The sequence below is a fragment of the Ursus arctos genome, unplaced genomic scaffold (genome assembly GCF_023065955.2).
Source record: "Ursus arctos isolate Adak ecotype North America unplaced genomic scaffold, UrsArc2.0 scaffold_16, whole genome shotgun sequence".
Lineage (NCBI taxonomy): Eukaryota > Metazoa > Chordata > Mammalia > Carnivora > Ursidae > Ursus > Ursus arctos.
The window spans coordinates 47,617,491-47,637,379 of NW_026622830.1; the positions used below are offsets into that span (position 1 = coordinate 47,617,491).

General features: G+C 43.0%; 1 pseudogene; it reads right to left on the reverse strand.

The window, feature by feature from the left end:
* Window positions 1-18,177: 18,177 nt before the first annotated feature.
* LOC113247930 (transcription elongation factor A protein 3-like) lies at window positions 18,178-19,192 on the reverse strand (annotated as a pseudogene).
* Window positions 19,193-19,889: the final 697 nt, after the last annotated feature.

Here is a 19,889-nt window from a genome sequence, read left to right on the forward strand (position 1 = left end):
ATTCTCAATGGGGAAAAGCTGAAGGCCTTTCCCTTAAGATCAGGAACACGACAAGGATGCCCACTCTCACCATTATTATTTAACATAGTACTAGAAGTCCTTGCAACAGCAATCAGACAACAAAAAGGGATAAAAGGTATTCAAATCAGCGAAGAAGAAGTCAAACTGTCTCTCTTCACAGATGACATGATACTCTATATGGAAAACCCAAAAGAATCCACCCCCAAACTACTAGAACTTATAGAGCAATTCAGTAATGTGGCAGGCTACAAAATCAATGCTCAGAAATCAGTTGCATTTCTATACACAATCAGATTGAAGGAAGAGAAATTAGGGAATCCATTCCATCTACAATAACACCAAGAATCATATGATATCTCAAAATTAACTTAACCAGATAGGTAAAGGATCTATATTCTAGAAACTACGAATCACTCTTGAAATACATTGAAGAAGACACAAAAAGATGGAAAAATTTTCCATGCTCATGGACCGGAAGAATAAACATAGTTAAAATGTCTATGCTATCCAGAGCAATGTACACTTTTAATGCCATCCCGATCAAAATACCAATGACATTTTTCAAAGAACTGGAACAAACAGCCCTTAAATTTGTGTGGAACCAGAAAAGGCCCCGAATTGCCAAGGAATTGTTGAAAAGGAAAAACAGAGCTGGGAGCATCATATTTCCAGATTTGAAGCTATACTACAAAGCTGTGATCACAAAGGCAGCATGGTACTGGCACAAAAACAGACACATAGACCAATGGAACAGAATAGAGAACCCAGAAATGGACCCTCGGCTCTTTGGGCAACAAATCTTTGACAAAGCAGGAGAAAACTTCCAGTGTAGAAAAGACAGTCTCTTCAATAAATGGTGCTGGGAAAATTGGACAGCTACATGCAAAAGAATGAAACTTGACCACTCTCTCACACCATACACAAAGATTAACTCCAAATGGATGAAAGACCTCGATGTGAGACAGGAATCCATCAAAATCTGAGAGGAGAACATAGGCTGTAACCTCTTTGACATCGGCCACAGTAACTTCTTTCATGACACATCTCCAAAGGCAAGAGAAAGAAAAGAAAAATGAACTTGTGGGACTTCATCACGATAAAGAGCTTCTGCACAGCCAGGGAAACAGTCAAGAAAAACTAAGAGGCAGCCCACGGAATGGGAGAATATATTTGCAAATGACACTACAGATAAAAGACTGTTATCCGAGATCTACAAAGAACTTCTCAAACTCAATACCCAAAAAACAAATAATCAAATCAAAAAATGGGCAGAATATATGAACAGACACTTTTCCAATGAAGACATACAAATGGCTAACAGACACATGAAAAAAATGTTCAAAATCATTAGCCATCAGGGAAATTCAGATCAAAACCACATTGAGATATCACCTTACTCCAGTTAGATTGGCAAAAATTGGCAAGACAAGAACCAACAAATGTTGGAGAGGATGTGGAGAAAGGGGATCCCTTTTACACTGATGGTGGGAATGCAAGTTGATACAGCCACTTTGGAAAACAGTGTGGAGGTCCCTCAAAAAGTTTAAAATAGAGCTACCCTATGATCCAGCAATTGTACTACTGGGTATTTACCCCAAAGATATGGACATAGTGAAGAGAAGGGCTATATGCACCCCAATGTTCATAACAGCATTGTCCACAATAGCTAAATTGTGGAAGGAGCTGAGATGCCCTTCAACAGATGACTAGATTAAGAAGATGTGGTCCATATCTACAATGGAATATTACTAAGCCATCAGAAAGAACGATTACACATTTGCAGCAACTTGGACAGGGATGGAGGAGATTATGCTAAATGAAATACGTCAAGCAGAGAAAGACAATTATCATATGGTTTCATTCATTTATGGAGCATAAGAAATAGCAGGAAGATTGGTAGGAGAAGGAAGGGAAGCAGGAAGGGGGGTAAACAGAAGGGGGAATGAACCATGAGAGACTATGGACTCTGGGAAACACACTGAGGGCTTTGAGGGGGGTGGAGGGATTGGGATAGGCCAGTGATGAGTATTAAGGAGGGCACATATTGCATGGAGCACTGGGTGTTATATGCAAATAATGAATCATGGAACATTACATCAAAAACTAAGGATGTACTGTATGGTAACTAACATGACATAATAAAAAATTATTTTAGAAAAATAAAAAATAAATTATATAAAACACATTAATTTTTTTTAAAAAAGAAAAAGTAGTTCATTATACTCAATTCCAATACAGGAAGTGAACATCTCACCACAAGGGGCCACATAGGGAATCACGAAGGGTCAGGCCACAGAGCCAGAAAGGCCAGAGAGAGAGGATGTGTGGCCACAAGCCTTTACTATGGTTTCTGTAGGTAGCATAAGAAAAGAGACATGACCTTTATTAGTTGTTGGGGAGGGGGTGTAGACTCTGGATTGATTGGTTTGTATTTGAAAAGTGAACCCCTGGGAGAAGAATGCTTGGGAAGTGGGGGTGGGGAGCAGCCAGGAGACCAAGACAAGGTAACTAAGGTATATCATGGGGTTGTTCAGAACAAGGAGTATCCAGTATATGCAAGCAGGACACATGTTAAAGCATCAAGGAGCTAAAAACCTGATCAATATACCAGGAACCCCAACTGCCCAACTCAGGCCAAAAGAACAAATCCCATAGGCCTTGAGGTTCAACCTTACAGAGCCAAGTGCTTTCTCTTTAAGGCAATATAGGCTGTTCCATTATGCTTGTTTATTGATTCAAGAACAGAAAGTAGTATTAGCAGTAGCAATCACCACATTACAGCCAACAAGAATCTAGAACAATGTGATTGTGGTTGCTACCACTGTGCCAGCCTACACGTTGAGACTGATCTGTCTCTATTCCAAGTAGGGCAGAGGTGGCACCATTTACAGCTCCCAGAGTTAGTGATTTAGTCTTTTCTATTTGTATAATCCCCACGGTTGGGAACTTTGCTCTGATTTTTTTGCGTAAGCAATGAGTAGAGTGCCTGAATAATCAAGGAGACCTGATTTTCCAGTTTTCTTCTGAGTTAGAATTTCTAGGCTTGGGGATTTACAGAATGAACGTCTCTGTGTATCGACAAGTATCAGGATGCTGTTCCTAAAGCACATGAAGTGTCCGTCTGAGACAAACAGGACCAGGCATCCTGTCCAAAAAAGAAAACAGTACCTTTTAGTTCCAAAGAGGGCCCGCTGTTCATGACATCTGGTTGCATATCTGGATTTCTAGATGTCTTTTCCAGGTGGCAAGTATTTATTTGCCCATCACCCTATGAAGGCTGTTGAATTCAGACTTAGGGTTATCTAGGGTATGATCCATATATTGTAAGGGAGAGAGGGATCACAGCAAAGTCAGAGGTTTATTTGGTTAAGATCATTTGTCCAGATAAGTTCAAGTGGAAACACCATTGGCTGTAATTCCCTATAGTCTTATTTAATGAGGTCAGAATTGCCAAAGGTTTTCATCATGGGGTCTGTGATGGACGGCATATCCAGCAACAGGTAGGATTGAGGGCTGGACTACTGTTTGGGATAACCTAAGAATGGTACTAGAGTGAGTATGTCCTGACCTAACATTCTAACAAGAAGGGGAAAACAGAAATAGGTCACTATGGATGGATGACAGCCAGGAATCTATAGAAAATGAGAATGATTATAAGCAAGGAAAAAAAAAAACCAGGAATTTTTTTTGATGTAAAGTTCCATGATTCATTAGTTGCGTATAACACCCAGTGCACCATGCAATACGTGCCCTCTTTACTACCCATCACCAGTCTATCCCATTCCCCAAACCCCTTCCTTCTGAAGCCCTCAGTTTGTTTCTCAGAGTCCATAGTCTCTCATGCTTCATTCCCCCTTCTGATTACCCCCCCTTTCTTTATCCCTTTCTTCTCCTACCGATCTTCCTAGTTCTTATGTTCCATAGATGAGAGAAACCATATGATAATTGTCTTTCTCTGCTTCACTTATTTCACTTAGCATTATCTCCTCCAGTGCCGTCCATGTTGCAGCAAATGTTGAGAAATCATTCTTTTTGATAGCTGAGTAATATTCCATTGTATATATGGACCACATCTTCTTAATCCCGTCATCTGTTGAAGGGCATCTCGGCTCCTTCCATGAAAATAAAGATACAGACATAGTGAAGAGAAGGGCCATATGCACCCCAATGTTCATAGCAGCATTGTCCACAAAAACAGGAATTAGACAGAGGCCCTGGTCTGATGATTTGGGCAGATGCCGTCCATTATCTGAGGTTATTAGCTGGTTCTAAAGGTCTTGGGTCAGCTGCCTGCTTCCAAAAATCAATTTCTTCTGGAAAATCTCCAAGAATCTTTGGTTTGAGGTTCCCTATTGGAGTAGTTTTCCAATTGTGTAGAATTTTTTTATTGCTTCTTTAGTTGTAAAATGTGAACCCAAGGGTGGACTCCTTGAAGTTTCTGGCTGAGTACCTGAGAAGGTATCTTCCAATGAGATTCAAGAATAGTTTTTCTCTGGTATCTCTTCTGGTATACAGAACCTCATGGTTGAAGATCATGAAACCCAGTATACCCCCATAGAACAACAGCTCCCAGCAGTGCTCCTCCAGGTAGAAACTCTCATGGAGGAAGAGTGTATAATGGCAAGAACTTCCCTTCTATCAAGGGGTGGGTGAGAATATTAACCCACCTTTGGCATTGCTCAAACTCCCATTTTTTATTAAGTGGCATGCCTATTTGCAGCAGAGAAACACCCTCTCTACCAGCACACTGTCTCTAGAAATACAGGTACTACTAGACCCTGTAGAGCATGTAAATCCTCCAAATACTTCCGCCCCTATTCCTATGGTGACCCCTGTGGCCTACAGGGAGGGAGTAGGGGAAATTCTCACTGATGCTTGGTGTATAGATTCCTAGAAACAGGAAGGAACCACAGACACTAGTAGACTGAACTCGGAGAGGTTTCGTTGGTGACCTCTCATGAGCCTTGGCCATCAAACCTTTGTTCTGACATTTGGGTTGTTCTAAAGTGATTACCCCTATGGCTTAGACAATAAGAAGCTGAGGAACAAATAAACATAATTAAATCCTCATGGGGTCAGGATAGTTGGAAAGACATTTGGGTTCACCTGCAAAAAGCCTAAGGCAATTCTCACGGTTTTCCACATAATTGTTCCTAATGTGCTGATATCCCCTGGCAAATGGAAGCTGGTGCCCAGCTCAGGTGTAGCCCTTGCAACTGATCCATCAGTGGAAACAGCAAGTTGACTGCCCAGGTGGGGTGGCCTCCTGACAAGGGTGCTGGGTTGCCATTGAAATACAGTGACTCAGTGAATGCAGTAATAGCATGTCCTATGTGTTTTAAACAATGCTCAAGGACTTTGCCAAGGAAATCTGGGGACATCCACTGGAGTTCCCAAGCAGGAAGGATTGACAAATTGCTCATTTTGGCCCCCCTCCCTCCAAATGAGGATTCTAAATATGTCTTGGTTTGTGTGGACTCTGCATTTGTCCTAAACCAAGTTTTCCCTGTTCCCAAGCAAACCAGGCTCCACCATTAGGGGATTAGAGAGGCTGAGTACTATGTACAGATATCCTCATCAAATAGACAGTGAGTGGAGGTCACATATCATAGGTCATGATGTGCAAGACTGGGCAAAAGAACATGACATTGAATGGAGGTCCCATACCCCCTCTAACCCACAATCAGCAGGGTTAGTGGAAAGGAAAAATGGAAGATTAAAGCATGTGGTTAAATTACTAACAGGTAAAAGCACCTGGGCTGGGTGGACTACAGTACTGTCCCAGGCTTTAACACATTTCAGTGGTCAACCAGTAGGGACTGTTGCCCCATACGCCAGATTGGGGACCCCTGCCAAAACACCCAATGCCAGAAGGTATGGAAGTACAAGGAAACAGCCATTGCCCCAACTCTCCCTGTGGGTCAATGTGCTAGGCTGTTGAGAGCCCCAAGCCCCATCACACCTGGGAAAGGAATTATCTACTAGAATTTGGAGTGCAACGTCCCACCCAGATGGTAAGCTACTTCGGACCCTGAGGGGAAACTACTCAGTCTCCACAGAGATCCCATCGTCCTGCTGCAAATCAGACCTGTTGAAATGCGCTATTCTTGGAATGGAATTTGCATCACTGAAAGAGGTGAGACGGTGGGGGTCCTGGTCTGGCATATCCTGCCCCCACTCCATCTCCTCAGACCTGACAGTGCTGCCTTCCCCAGCCAGCCAACATGCATGGTATTACAAGCAGGTTAAGTTGCTAAAGGCACAACCTTCCTCTCCTCAAAGCCAGAAGGATACTTTCTGTTTTCCACTGGTACAGTCATCTGACCACCATGTTTGTCCCCTCCATTGGCCTGGAGAACAGTATAGCACAAAGTGAATCTCTTATAAAATTCAGCCAGCAAGCCATAAAGCAATCAGCTGATAAAGCCTGTCTTAACTGAACACTACAATGTCTCTAATGAGAGAAGCCATACTTCAGAATAGAATGGACTTGAACATTATTACTGACTCACAGAGAGGCACCTGTGCCATTATCAACCAAATGTTGTGTGTTCATACCTGATGATTCTGATAATGGGTCATCGTTATGAAATCACATGAGGACATAATTGAATACCCTGAGTGATCCGACATCTAGGCTAGGGGACTTAAGAAATCACCCAGAGCCCCATGGTTCAGGTTACAGGGCTCTTGGTGGAAAAAAATTGCTACTTATTTTGGGATAATTATCTAAATCTTTGTTTCCCTTTTACATGTACCTATACTATTGCTGTGGTATGTGGTGCAGCTGGGTAGCTGCCAAAGGAGCCACTTCCATGCTCGTGAAACCCTTTGCTGACCACTCCAGGCCCAGTGGGGAAGATGGAGTCATATGAGATTGTAAGGCCACAAGGGGTGGAATGTTGAAGGGAGTCATCAAGAGGCCATGACTGCCAGTTGACCTGAGAGCTGGCCTCACCCCACCCCGCTCTGTCCTTGGAATGTATGTTCTGCCATCAATTCCCTTCACATATTTCACACACACCCCCACCCACCTACCCTCTGATAACAATCAGTTTGCTCTCTATAGTTAAGAGTCTATTTTTTTGGTTTGTTTGTTTTGTTTCTTAAATTCTACATACGAGTGGGGGCACCTGGGTAGCGCAGTCGTTAAGCGTCTGCCTTCGGCTCAGGGCATGATCCTGGCGTTCCGGGATCGAGTCCCACATCGGGCTCCTCTGCTGGGAGCCTGCTTCTTCCTCTCCCACTCTCCTGCTGTGTTCACTCTCTCGCTGGCTGTCTCTCTGTCAAATAAATAAATAAAATCTTTAAAAAAAAATTCTACATACGAGTGCAATTCTTTTTCATTCCACATATATATATGTGGAATATATAAATATATGTGGAATATATAAATATATGGAATATATAAATATATGGAATATATATATATATATATATATATATATATATATATATATCCATTCACCTATCAGTGGACATTTGGGCTGCTTCCATATCTTGGCTATTATAAATAATGCTGCAGTAAACATAGGGGTGCATGTATCCTTTTGAATTAGTGTTTTTTAATTCTTTGGGTAAATACCCAGTAATGGAATTACTAGATCATAGGGTAATTCTATTTTAATTTGTTGAAGAACTTCCATACTCTTTTCCACAGTGGCTGCACCACTTTGCATTCCACAATGGGAGCTGCTTAAAGGACACAGCCTTGAGATAGTGATGTGGTATTGAGACCATCTGGACAGTATATATAACTAAACTCAGTTAAGGTTTAAATATAAACTTTCAAGATTATGGCAGGCAGGTGCAGGGATCTACTTGTCTTGCTACCACCCAAGACAAGCCCTTTATGTAAGTTCCCTTGCTTATTAGACCAGCCACCTACCATTATGGAGTACCTGCCTCTTTCGTCCACCTCTCCCTGCCCTCTGTGCGAGGGGGTCAATTTCAGATTCCACCGAGGAAGCTCACAAGGTTTCCAGCCAACAAAGGGTTTCTCCAGGTTGCTCATGCACAGTAGATGAAATGGCTTTTTGTAGTTAAGGATACCTGGGGAAGGAGGCTGTTGAGGAGCCTTCCTCAGGTTCCAGAGCCTGTTCATGTTTAGGGTCCCTGAGCAGAGGGTCTCTCATGGGAGACTTAGTCAATTGATAAAGAGGTATCACAATCTCAGAAAAATTTGTCTCCCATTGTCTGCAATGTCCAGTTAAACTAGAAATCCTCCCAACTGCCGTTTTGTGACAGGTCTACGATAAGCTTGGATAGCCTTTTGTCTATCACAGAGTGTTTTTCCCTCTTGAGATAGGTCATGCCCTAAATAATGGACTGTGTCCTGGCAAAACTGTAATTTATCTTTTGGAATTTTATGTCCGTTTTCTGCCATGGCTAGAGCAAGTAAGTGGAATATTTTATAGGCTTCTCTTCTTTTCCTTTCTCTGAACAAAACAAGATATCACCCACATATGGTATCAGAACTAAATTACAAAGAAAATTTAGATCTTTTAACGTCTTGATTGAGGACCTGAGAGAAGTAGGGAGGGGCTTCAGTGAGTCTCTGGGGTATGGCTGTCAGAGGCACTGTTGTCCTCACAGCCTCCAGCTTCAAAGCAACTAAAAAAAGCAGAGCAAAGATCCACTTCAGTGAAGCAAGTGGCTTCAGGAGAAACTGATGGCAGGATGGCATTTGGGTTAGGTGTCACAGGGGAGCTTTGTCGGTGGCCCTGAGATCTTGAACAAACTGAGATCCTCATCCATTTGGTTTGTTTACTGGTGGACAGGAGTGTTAAGGGCTAGTGCAGGGTATGAGAAGATTTTCTATATAAGATTTTCAATCAGGTTTGAGCCTTTTCTTTGTTTCTTGCCTCATGTGATATTGGGTAAATTTGGGTAAACATTCTATAAAATATATCTGAATTTTGGTAGGTTCTACTCAAATTAATTTATCTCTGTCAGTGGAACTTATAGCCCATAGAGTATCACAAACAGTGACAAGATCTTTATCAGGGTCATGCATCAAACATGATAGAGGAGGCAAAGTTGTATTCAGAGAAGACACTTGACTATGAATAAAGGAGTCTTCTGGGACCTCAAGAAACAGTCCCTCTGGAGTGGATTTAATATTACAATTCCACAGCACAGAAAGTCTCTTTTTGTTAAGTTGCCGGGAGCAGAATCACGGAGCAGGAAGAAACCTTTGTCAGTCAGATGCCCAAGGGTTACAGTTAAAGACTGGGAAATGGGGAAGATCTGTGACCACCTGGTGTTATGTTTACTCCGAGAAGGAGGTTGAAGAAAGGCAGCAGGGTTGAACGCAGAAGGAATAGCATCCCTATCTACCAGGAACAATGAGGCGGACCGTGTATACTTACAGTTATCCACCTTGCGTGTTTAAGGGTATGGCAGGATATTGGGTGCTTTGATTTTGATGATTTTTCTTTGTCTCCGCTTTTCTTTTATAAAATGGGACAATCATTATTCCAATGTCCCTTCTGTTTACAGTGTCTACGGTGTCCTCATCAGCAGGTGGTTGGTTGGGAACTGGGCTGTTGGGTCCTAGGGGCATACATTTCTTTTATAAAATGGGACAATCATTATTCCAATGTCCCTTCTGTTTACAGTGTCTACGGTGTCCTCATCAGCAGGTGGTTGGTTGGGAACTGGCTGTTGGGTCCTAGGGGCATACGTCTATTCTGGGTTCTGTTGTGTTTGTTCTGAAGTCCTTCCCACATGGTTGGCCAGGTGCTGGAGCTCAGGTAAAGGGCTGCTTCCTATTCTATTTTCTGTTTTTGAATTAGGTCTCCAATTTCAGTTTAACTCCACTGACAAAATGAGGCGAAAGTCTCATCCTTACATGTCGGCACCTTCTTTAAGTCTCAAATGTTGATGCGGTGTGTCTTCTAGTCTATCCTTAAAATTTCTTGTACGTTTTATCTTTTCTCTGTTTGCATTATACAGTTACGGTCCAATAGATTTTTACTGAAAATGTTTCAGGCATGGCTTTTAGGAGGATTTGCCCTAATTTATAGGCTTTTTCTTGACCTTCTGGTTTGTTGCGGAAAGAGGGATTTTTGTGGGTCTCTTTCCAGGTTAATCCAATCAGCTTTTGACATCCAGGGTTTAGCATCTGAGGTTCTGATCAATATGTGTTCACATTTGTATTGGTCAAATAACTGTATTAGTCAGTCCTCTTTAGGAAAACAGAACCAACAGTGGTGTGTGTGTGTGTGTGTGTGTGTGTGTGTGTGTGTGTGTGTGTGTGAAGAAATTTATCTTAAGGGATCGGTTCATACGATAATGGAGGCTGGCAAGTCCCAAAACCTGCAGGGTGGGCCAGCAGGCTGGAGAGCCAAGGAAAAAGTAATGTTGCACTTCAAGGCCATCTTCTGTAGCAGTCCCTCCTGCTGGGAGGGGGTAGATTTTGTGTTCTATTCAGGCCTTCAACTGATTGTGTTAGGCTCATTATGGGGAGCAATCAGCAATCTGCTTTATTTAACGTCCACCAATTTAAATGTTAAGCTCACCTATAAACGCCCTTGTAGACACATCCAGAGTAACGTTTAACCACATATGTGGGCAACTCAGGCCAGTCAGGTTGACAAAATCACAGTAACCCTGGGTCATATATACCCAAAAGAATCCTAAATTCTTCATTGAATAACTAGCCTTGCCTGGGTTTATGGAAATCCTTAATTTTAGCTCTTAATTCAGCCTGGGTCCAAAGTTTAAACTCTGCAGCTGTCTGCATACCTGGCTTATGGGAGGGATGGATCTTTAGAGGCAACAGGCATTCTGAGGTCTTAGGACAGTTGTCTAGAAAATGTAGGGTTTGGGGCGCCTGGGTGGCTCAGTCTTTAAGCATCTGCCTTAGGCTCAGAGTGTGATCCTGGTGTTCTGGGATCGAGCCCCACATCAGGCTCCTCCGCTGGGAGCCTGCTTCTTCCTCTCCCACTCCCCCTGCTTGTGTTCCCTCTCTCACTGGCTGTCTCTCTCTCTGTCAAATAAATAAATAAAATCTTAAAAAAAGAAAGTAGGGAGTCTGGGCAAAGGAAGTGGAGGGACTAGCAGTAGAAGTACAGAGGGACAGAGATCGGAAGGATGGGAGGTAGAGAGGGAATTGGATATAGGGAAGCAACTAGAGAATAAGGAGAGGAGGATTTACTAGGGAAATGAGTCTAGCTTGTTGTCACTTAGGTTTGCCAGATTGTGCATTAGCTTTGGCCAAAGATTCTCTCAGTGAAGCAAGTTTTGAATCAGAATTTCATTTGGTGGCTTTTGCATACCAATTCAAACATGCTGCCCACTGTCCTGAGAAACATCATCTCCTTTCTTTCCCAAGGGATAGTGACCAAAGCACATTAGCCCAGACACAGACCCCAAGTATGAATGGATATAACGCTCACTGTGGTGCCACCCACAGTGGTCCTGCGGCTTCAATCATGGTATCCCCATGTTCTCCAAGCCTAGCCTGTCCCAACACAGACCCGCTCAAATACACTTCTTCATAATCCCTGTCCTGGTACATTTCCTCAATCTTCTCCCCCCACTCCCACCCTCTCATCCCCCAAAAGAAGCATTTTCTTTCTTCACTGAACTCTCAAAATCTTATTAGGCTACAGATCATGCACACACATGTCTATCTTCCCCAGACAGTGATAGGCCTTGAGGAGAGGGTATGTCTCTAAATCGTTGTCTTCTATCAACTACAGTCTCAATCCCAGAACCTTAATACAGTAAGCATTCAATGAACTGCCAGCTCACATCTCTAGCAGGTAATGTTCACTACCCTAAAACCCAGCCACCTGCTCCTAAGTGTGTATCCATGAGAAATGAGGGCCTTTGTTTGCCAAAAGCCGTGGACGAGAATTTCTGCAGAAGTTGTAATTGTAAGCACTACAAACCGGAACCAACTCAAATGTCCATCTACAGAGGAATGGACAAATACATTATGGGATATTTATACAATGGAATACTGTCCAGCAATAAAAAGGAATAAACCACTCTACGCACTGCAACATGATGAATCTCACTGATACTCGTAGAGCAAACTAAGTTGTACACTAAGGAGAACATGTTGTATTATTCTATTTACATGAAGATCAAAGCCAGAAAACCTACACCACGGTGAGAAACATCAGAACAGCATTCACCTTGAGGGAAGTAGGTGGTGTAGGCTGGGACAGGGCATGAGGAATTCTCCTAAGATCTGCAAACATTCTATATCTTGAGCTGGATGGTGGTCTCGTGGGGGTACAACACTCAAGTTCTGCACACTTCATGTTTGTCATGCCCCGTGGTGTGCTGGCAAATGTTTAACAACCAGCTGTCTGGGCAGAAAAGCTCTGCTCTGCAGTATTTGACAAATTCTGTGGTATAAATATTCCCAACTAAAGCCACTTTCAAGCTCCCAATGGGTTGTTCACAAACAGAGTTAGGAAGAGTGGTAGATACAACAGATGTAAATACCCTCAAGAGCACAGATATCATGAAATGTAGTAAAACAAATAGGAAGTGACAAGTTTGAGTGTTTATTACCATTGTTTTGAATATAAAATTTAATTGTAAATTTTATATAATTTAATTTTTAATAATGGCTGTGTTAGCAACCAGTCCCAAGATTCCTGAAAATTTAACAACCAAGCCTCAGGAGCTGATTCAAGCTGGCTCTAGCATCCAGCGGCTATTTTTCAATTAAATTATTTACAAAACCAAACCAAAACAAGACTCTTGAACTGAAAGAACAAAGGGAAAACCAGAGATAAAGATCTTAGTAGGCAGTTAGCTCTTGCAAGGGAAGGGGGGGCATACAATGAACTGAGTAAGAATGAGAGCCAGAGACTTGTTATAATTTTTTTTAAGTAGGCTCCACAACCAGTGTGGGACTTGAACTCATGGCCCTGAGATCAAGAGTCATGTGCTCTACCAACTGAGCCACCTGGGCACCCCCAGAAACCTGGTTTGAATTCCAGGCTGTCTTCTTTCATCTGGTCGAACTTGAATTGCAGCTTGACATCTCTGAGCCTCAGCCTCACCATCCAGGCAGCAGGAGTACCACGCCTTGTCACAGAGCCACTTGGTGAAGCCAGATGAGGTCACCTCCGTCAGTTATGTGACCCCAGCTGACCCCTGTGTGCCGCATACAGATTGGCTATTCACTTGACCGATTATTTGTAGCAACTAAGATGACAGGGATCATGCATCTAGAGCAGCAGTCAGCTCAGACTTTTAAAAATGTGCAGCAGTCAAATATTCCCTTTGCTGTCCGGAAATTTTAACCCAGGATTTTGAGATCCAAATATCATCTTTCAGACAGGCTGTGAACTGTCTTGAAACAACATAAAAGCCCTCTGTAAGACACGTGCCAATGTTTGCATGAGGAGCACCGAAGATCTGCATTCCTCAAGGTGCTGGTGCTGCAGAGTGATGTCTGTTGCTGTTGGCAGTGGCTGCGGTGCTAGATGGCCAAAACAGGCCTGGCTGTGCACTGAGCAGGGGAGGACATAGCACAGCCAGCATGGATGACCCTAACCATGAGGGCGCTGAACCCAAGTCACTGACACTGCAAGGCCAGCCATGGGCCAGCACCCAAGTGTCATTGTCCTTTAATGAAGCACGCTGATTTCCCTGAGTCGCCACGTGGCTGTTCCCTCTTGCCTGCACCTGCCCACGCTGCCCCATCATCTCTCAGCTCGCAGATGTGGTGAGGATAATGCTGCCTACTTTCTGCTGCTCGTCTTCCTGAGAGAGACCTTCCTTGCTGCGAAATGGCAATTTGATGACTGTATCTAATGGAGAGAAGTAGCCATCACAGCTGGAAGAGGACAGGTCAGTGGGAGGGTTCTGGGCATTTCAGGCAGAATTCTACCCAGCTCTGCTCATGTCACAATGACATTCAGGCCAGAGGGCTGGGATGCCATGAAACTTGGGGATGTTCCTGTCCTGGAAAGGAAAGACACCTGATAATACAGCTTTGGCTGTATGTGGAAGCAAGTGCCCTTTATTCATATTAACACACTAAAAATTAAAGACTCATGACAGCAAAGTAAAGCCCTCATGTACTCTGTACTGGCCATCCTCATACACTGAACCTCCAAAGGCAGGCAGCCTGCTGCTCAGAAAGGCAGCAGATAAGCAGGCAAACAGCACATTTAGGCACCATCGAGAGAGATAATTGGACATTTGCTTAATGGCTTCAATTTCTATTTCTGGCTCATGGATGCTTTTTCTATTTTTTTTTTCCTCAGCAGAGAAACCAACAAGGGCTCTCCCTGAGTGACAGTAGGGCAGGCACATGATGACATTCCCACCCCAACACCAGCCAACTGGAAGCAGCTGCCTGGAGCACCTGGAAAAGATTCTGAGGCAGGCTGTGTGGCAAGAGGATATAGAGTGATAAAGTAGCAATCCTCTCGCTGAGAGTTGGGTGAGGTGCCTGCATGAAGGTGTCTGCTAGCCTGAGTCCAAAGAGCAAGATCAGTGCTCTTTATCCTGGAATTTAAAGCCTCCACAACTGCGGCCTCATTCAACCCTCAGACATCCTCTCACAGTGTGGCCCACTGGCTGCCCCTCTCAGACTTTAAAGAGCACATGAGGTTCCTGCAAAAGTGAAGATGGTGGGACATGTCCACGACAAGCTCAGTCAGAATGTCTGGGCAGTGTGGCCCAGACACCTACGTGGGAACAAACAAACATGGATGATCTGAAGTTGACCACCACTGGGCACCCCGCTACAATGCAAGCATCATGATGGATTTTGCTTTGTTCAATGCTGTCTCTGTAGCAAGCAATTGATTTCTGTTGAGTATTTCTGAAAGACATCTCTCCAGATGAGAATTCTCTAGTTTTTACTATGAAGTGTTTGCTATCAGGTTAGAGCTATCAATTATGTTACACCCATCTTTCCACCCCCACCCACTCCTGCTCAGGGCAGACATCACTAATCAATCACAGCATTCATTGAACCAACCGCCCAAACAACATTCCAGGCCACCAGAGAAAACCTGAGAGAGATATTTTTCAACCAGGATGCAATGATTTTCCCGGTCCCTTCCTGTTCCAAAACCACTGGAAGTTTGAATGAGGCTCTTAATGGACCCAGCCACAAGGAGACACTACCAAGTGAGAACCTTCACACAACTCTGATGCATGAAGTACCTGGGGCTTCACCATGAAAACGATGCCTCTTGGTCTTTGCAGCAGAATGCAGACAGTGAAGTGCATGGATTCAAATAAAACCATGTGACCCCAGAGAGCCACTCCACATGACTTGGGCAGTGTCCCCTGTATAGATAGGTTTACATCATGGAGAATCTTTGACCAAGAGTTCAAGGCAAGTGAGCACAAATGCTGATCACAGATGTTTGCCCAACATCACTTGACAGCTCTGGACTGTAATGTGCTGGGGATACTGTGGTGAGCATGACAGAAAGCTTGTGGCCTACAGAGGAATAAACAAAAGCGTTAACTGATTCCCTGAGATGCAATGATCTAAGTGGGAAGCCTGCAAAGAGGTGATCAGTCAGCACACCAGCTATCAAACTTCAAAGGTCATTTACTATTTGCTTCATTAGACTCTTAACTTTATTTGTAATAATAACTTGCATGAGGAGGAAAAGACTCTACTTTTGGGTAAGATTGGTTCTCCCTTCAACCTGCCCTGTGAAAACTGGGCTTATATTGTCTTCTCCCACCTGTTTCCTCTTCAGAAAATAAGAGTGAGAATGTCTGTCTCCTGGGGAACTGAGGAAATCCATGCACATAACTAGTGGAAAACATTATAAAATGCACGATCCTTCACAAAAGACTGAGGTCACTTAAAACTAATGATGTGTCAACAAGATAGTAAAGCAGAACTAGAATATAGAAAATCAAGACTTGGGGAAGAAAGTCAGAAACACAAATGGGCATTAAGAGGTCAAGCAGGAAACCTGCTGAGGTAGCAGTGCCCTGGTCTTCATCTTCCTGTGTCCCTGGCATTGGGGAGAGGACATGATATCACAAAAGTGTACATCAAATGAAGGTCATCTAAATATGAAGAAGAGAGAGATTTCGACAACATCCAGACCAGGAAAGGTCATTCTCCTTCCAAAGGAAAGTGATTTCACAGATCTCATGAAGGGTAGCTTTGCCTCCACAAGTGTCTGCATTTGCATGGCACCCTACAGTGGCAATGGGAGTGTGAATATCTAGAATTCTGCAGATAGCTGCGGAAGGCTCAGTGTTTTACAGTCTGCACCAGGAACAGTGGTGGAAAGGGGATTCTTGGTTTGTCAGAACTGACCCAGGGCAGCAACCAGTCCCAAGTGATCACCCATGATGCTATAAGGGATCAGATTTTCATGGCAGCCATTGGAGCAAATTCTGTTTCAGAATTGCTTAGAAGAAGAGGAATGAAGTCTGAAACAAGCAGAATGTGAAGGGATGATGTGAAGGGATGGGCCTTGTGCAGGGCTGGAAGGCAAGAGGCAGAGATAATCATCAGAGGTCCTTTGTCCTGGCTGTGCTTTCTTCCCAGTCCCACCTCCTACTGGATACAATCTTCCAGATATTGACTGTGGTTCTGGAACTGTGAGGGTGAGTAGTTGGTAAACAATCCCTAACTCTTACATGTATAGTTACCATAGAGTCTCCTGGTGGACGCTGCACCCATTGGACTGATTTGCTGGGCTTCCAGGGTGTCCCTGATTCACATGTGATCTAAACATATGGGACACTGTTCAAATAACTAGCCTACTCTCCCCCAAAATGTCAGGGTGATAAAAGACAAAGACTGAGAAACTGCTCTAGAGAAAAGGAGAGAGCAATATGACAAGTGAACACAACACGTCCCTTGTGCTTGGATCTAGATGGAGGAGAAAGACTGATAATGACCATAATCCAAGACATTGACATTTACTAGACAGTAGTATTATTTTTTTTAAATTTTCCATTGATCTATGTGTCTATTTTGTGCCAGTAAACCCATGCATATATGGTCAATTAATCCATGGCAAAGGAGGCAAGAATATACAAGTGGGAAAAAAGTCTCCTTAACAAATGTTGCTGGAAAAACTGGACAGTTACATATAAAAGAATGAAACTGGGCCACTTTCTTACACCAGACACAAAATAACTTCAAAATGGATTAAAGACCTAAATGTGAGACAGGAAACCATAAAATCCCTACAAGAAAACATAGGCAGTAATTTCTTTGACATTGGCAGTAGAAACATTTTTCTAGATGTGTCTCCACAGGCAAGGGAAACAAAAGCAAAATTAAACTATGGGGACTACACCAAAAGAAAAGGCTTTTGCAGAGAAGGAAACCATCAACAAAACAAGAAAAGGCACCTACTGAATGGGAGAAGATATTTGCAAATGATACATTCAATATAGAGGTTAAAATCCAAAAATTATTTAAAAACCTATACAACTCAACACCAAAAAACCCAAATAATCCAATTAAAAATGGGCAGAAGAAAAAAATGGACAGAGGATAGTAACAGACATTTTTCCAAAGAATACCAAGTGTTGGCAAGGATGCGAAGAAAGGGGAACACTCTTACACTCTTGGTGGGAATGCAAACTAGTGCAGCCACTGCAGAAAACAGTATGGAGTTTCTTCAAAAAATTATAAATTAAAATTAGAATTGCTGTACTACTGGGAATTTTCTCAAAGAAAACAAAAACTCTAATTTGAAAACAATATCACCTCTATGTTTATTGTAGCATCATTACAATAGCCAAGATATGTAAGCAACCCATGTACCCACTGACAAATGAATGGGTAAAGAAGATGTGGTATATAAAAATACTATGGAATATTATTCAGCCATAAAGAGGATGAGCTCTTGCCATTTGCAATACATGCAGCAACCTACAGGCTATAATGCTGAGTAAAATAAGTCGGTCAGAGAAAGAAAAATAGCACATGATTTCACTCATATGTGGAATATAAGAAACAAAACAAAGAAAAAAAGAGATGAATAATAAAACAGACTCTTAAATACAGAGAACAAATTGGTGGCTGCCAAAGGGGTGATGGGTAGGAAGATGGATAAAATACAGGAATTTTTTTTTCTTCATTTCAATTTTTATTTTTCCTTCAACTACAATGCCTTAGTGCTTTCTCTTTGTTCTTCCTCACTTTGTTCACTGAAATCTTGGCTGGCATTTCTATCAATAGAACTTCCAGTGATTGCCACATTCATTGCATAGTCGTGGGCTTATCAGCACTGCATGACTGCACCTGGTTATTGGTGCAGTTCTTCTTGCATTTGCTGCACTGGAAGAAGTCAGTGGTGGTGCCACCAGTCTTGGTTATCTGGTGCTGATGGGTAACCTCCTAGATCATGGCATTCCTCAATTCCCTCAGCTCATCACTGGCCATTTCCTCTGCCGTCATCTTGGCAATGAGCCCAGCAGAGATGGCCCCACTGAGCACATTCCTCCTCAGGCTGGGGTTCCTAGGTCCTTGAGGTATCTGATTCAGCTGTGTACCAAGTTCCAGTACTTCATGTCCATGCTTTTGAGCTCCTCATAGATATTATCTTCGATTTCTGAAGCCATCTTATCTCGGTGACTCTATAGTCCTTGTAACCATCATTGGCCTTCGAGGATGCTGAGAGCATCTCCATACACTTGTCCCACACAGAGTCCCCTGTGAGATAGCAGGGCGCCAGGAGGAAGATGGAGGGGGCAAAGGGGGTTGAGGGGCTGCTGGGTGTTTTGGGAGTCTCTGCTTTTGATTTGTTGCTGTTTGATCTTTCTATCAATGGTCTTTTTGGAAAGAAGATGGCTGAAGACTTGGAGTCCACAGAGTGTCTCCTGTCTTTGGACTCTACCCCTTATTTTTGGCTTGGTGGAGAAAGGCCTGCCTCTGGTTTCCAGTCAGAATAGTCAGCCCTTTTTCCTTTTCTTTCCTCTCCTCATTCTCCTTTGGGGGTCCCAGTCGAGTTCAAAAGCTGCTTTGGTTTTTGACGAGGACTTTGGCCAAGCACACCACCTTTTTATCTGAGCAGCACTTGCAGACTCCATTAATGGCAACTCTAATCCTGGTTGTCTGGAGTAGCTGGATGGACATCTGACAGCTGTTCAGCTTCTTCAGATGTTCTTCTGGCCCCTTCTATGTTCTTCCTGGCCGCATCATCTCCAGCTTTCTGGCAATCCTCAGCAGCTCCTCTTCCTGGCCCATGTTAGTACACAACACCCAGTGAGGTGAGTTAAAACAAAGGGAATTAAGAGTACACTTATCTTGATGAGCACTGAGTAATGTATAGAATTGTTGAATCGTTATGTTGTATACCTGATACTAATAAAACACTGTATATTAATTATACTTCAACAAAATTTTAATACTGATTTTTCATAATTATACTGTCTATTCTCTTGCTCTTGGGAACATATACGGAAATGTTTAGGGGTAAAGGGCACAGTGATTCCAACTTTCTCTCAAGTGTGTCAGAAAAAAATAACATTAGATATGCACAAAGAAAATGGTGTGGCAAATGTCAACAATTGGTAAATGAGGGTAAACGGTTTTATATGAGTTCATTATCCTAAACCTGCAACTTTTCTGTAAGTCTGAAATTATGTCAAGATTAAAATCTACAAAAGAAAAAAGACTTGGGCCGTCCAGATCTGGCAAGACCTTACCAGGACCAGAGAATCACCTGCAGCTGTATGCCCTCTGGGGTTGCCAGGTCCACGAAATGGAGGCATGAGGCACTGCACCCTCTATCCCACAGCTGCCTTACCTCTGATGAAACGTTGTTCCTTGGCTAATTAAACAAGGAATTCAATCTAACACTTCTGTGTGAGTGTGTATGAGTGTGTGTGAGTATAAGTGAGAATGTGTGAGAGAGTGTATGTGAAATGTGTAGGTTGCATGT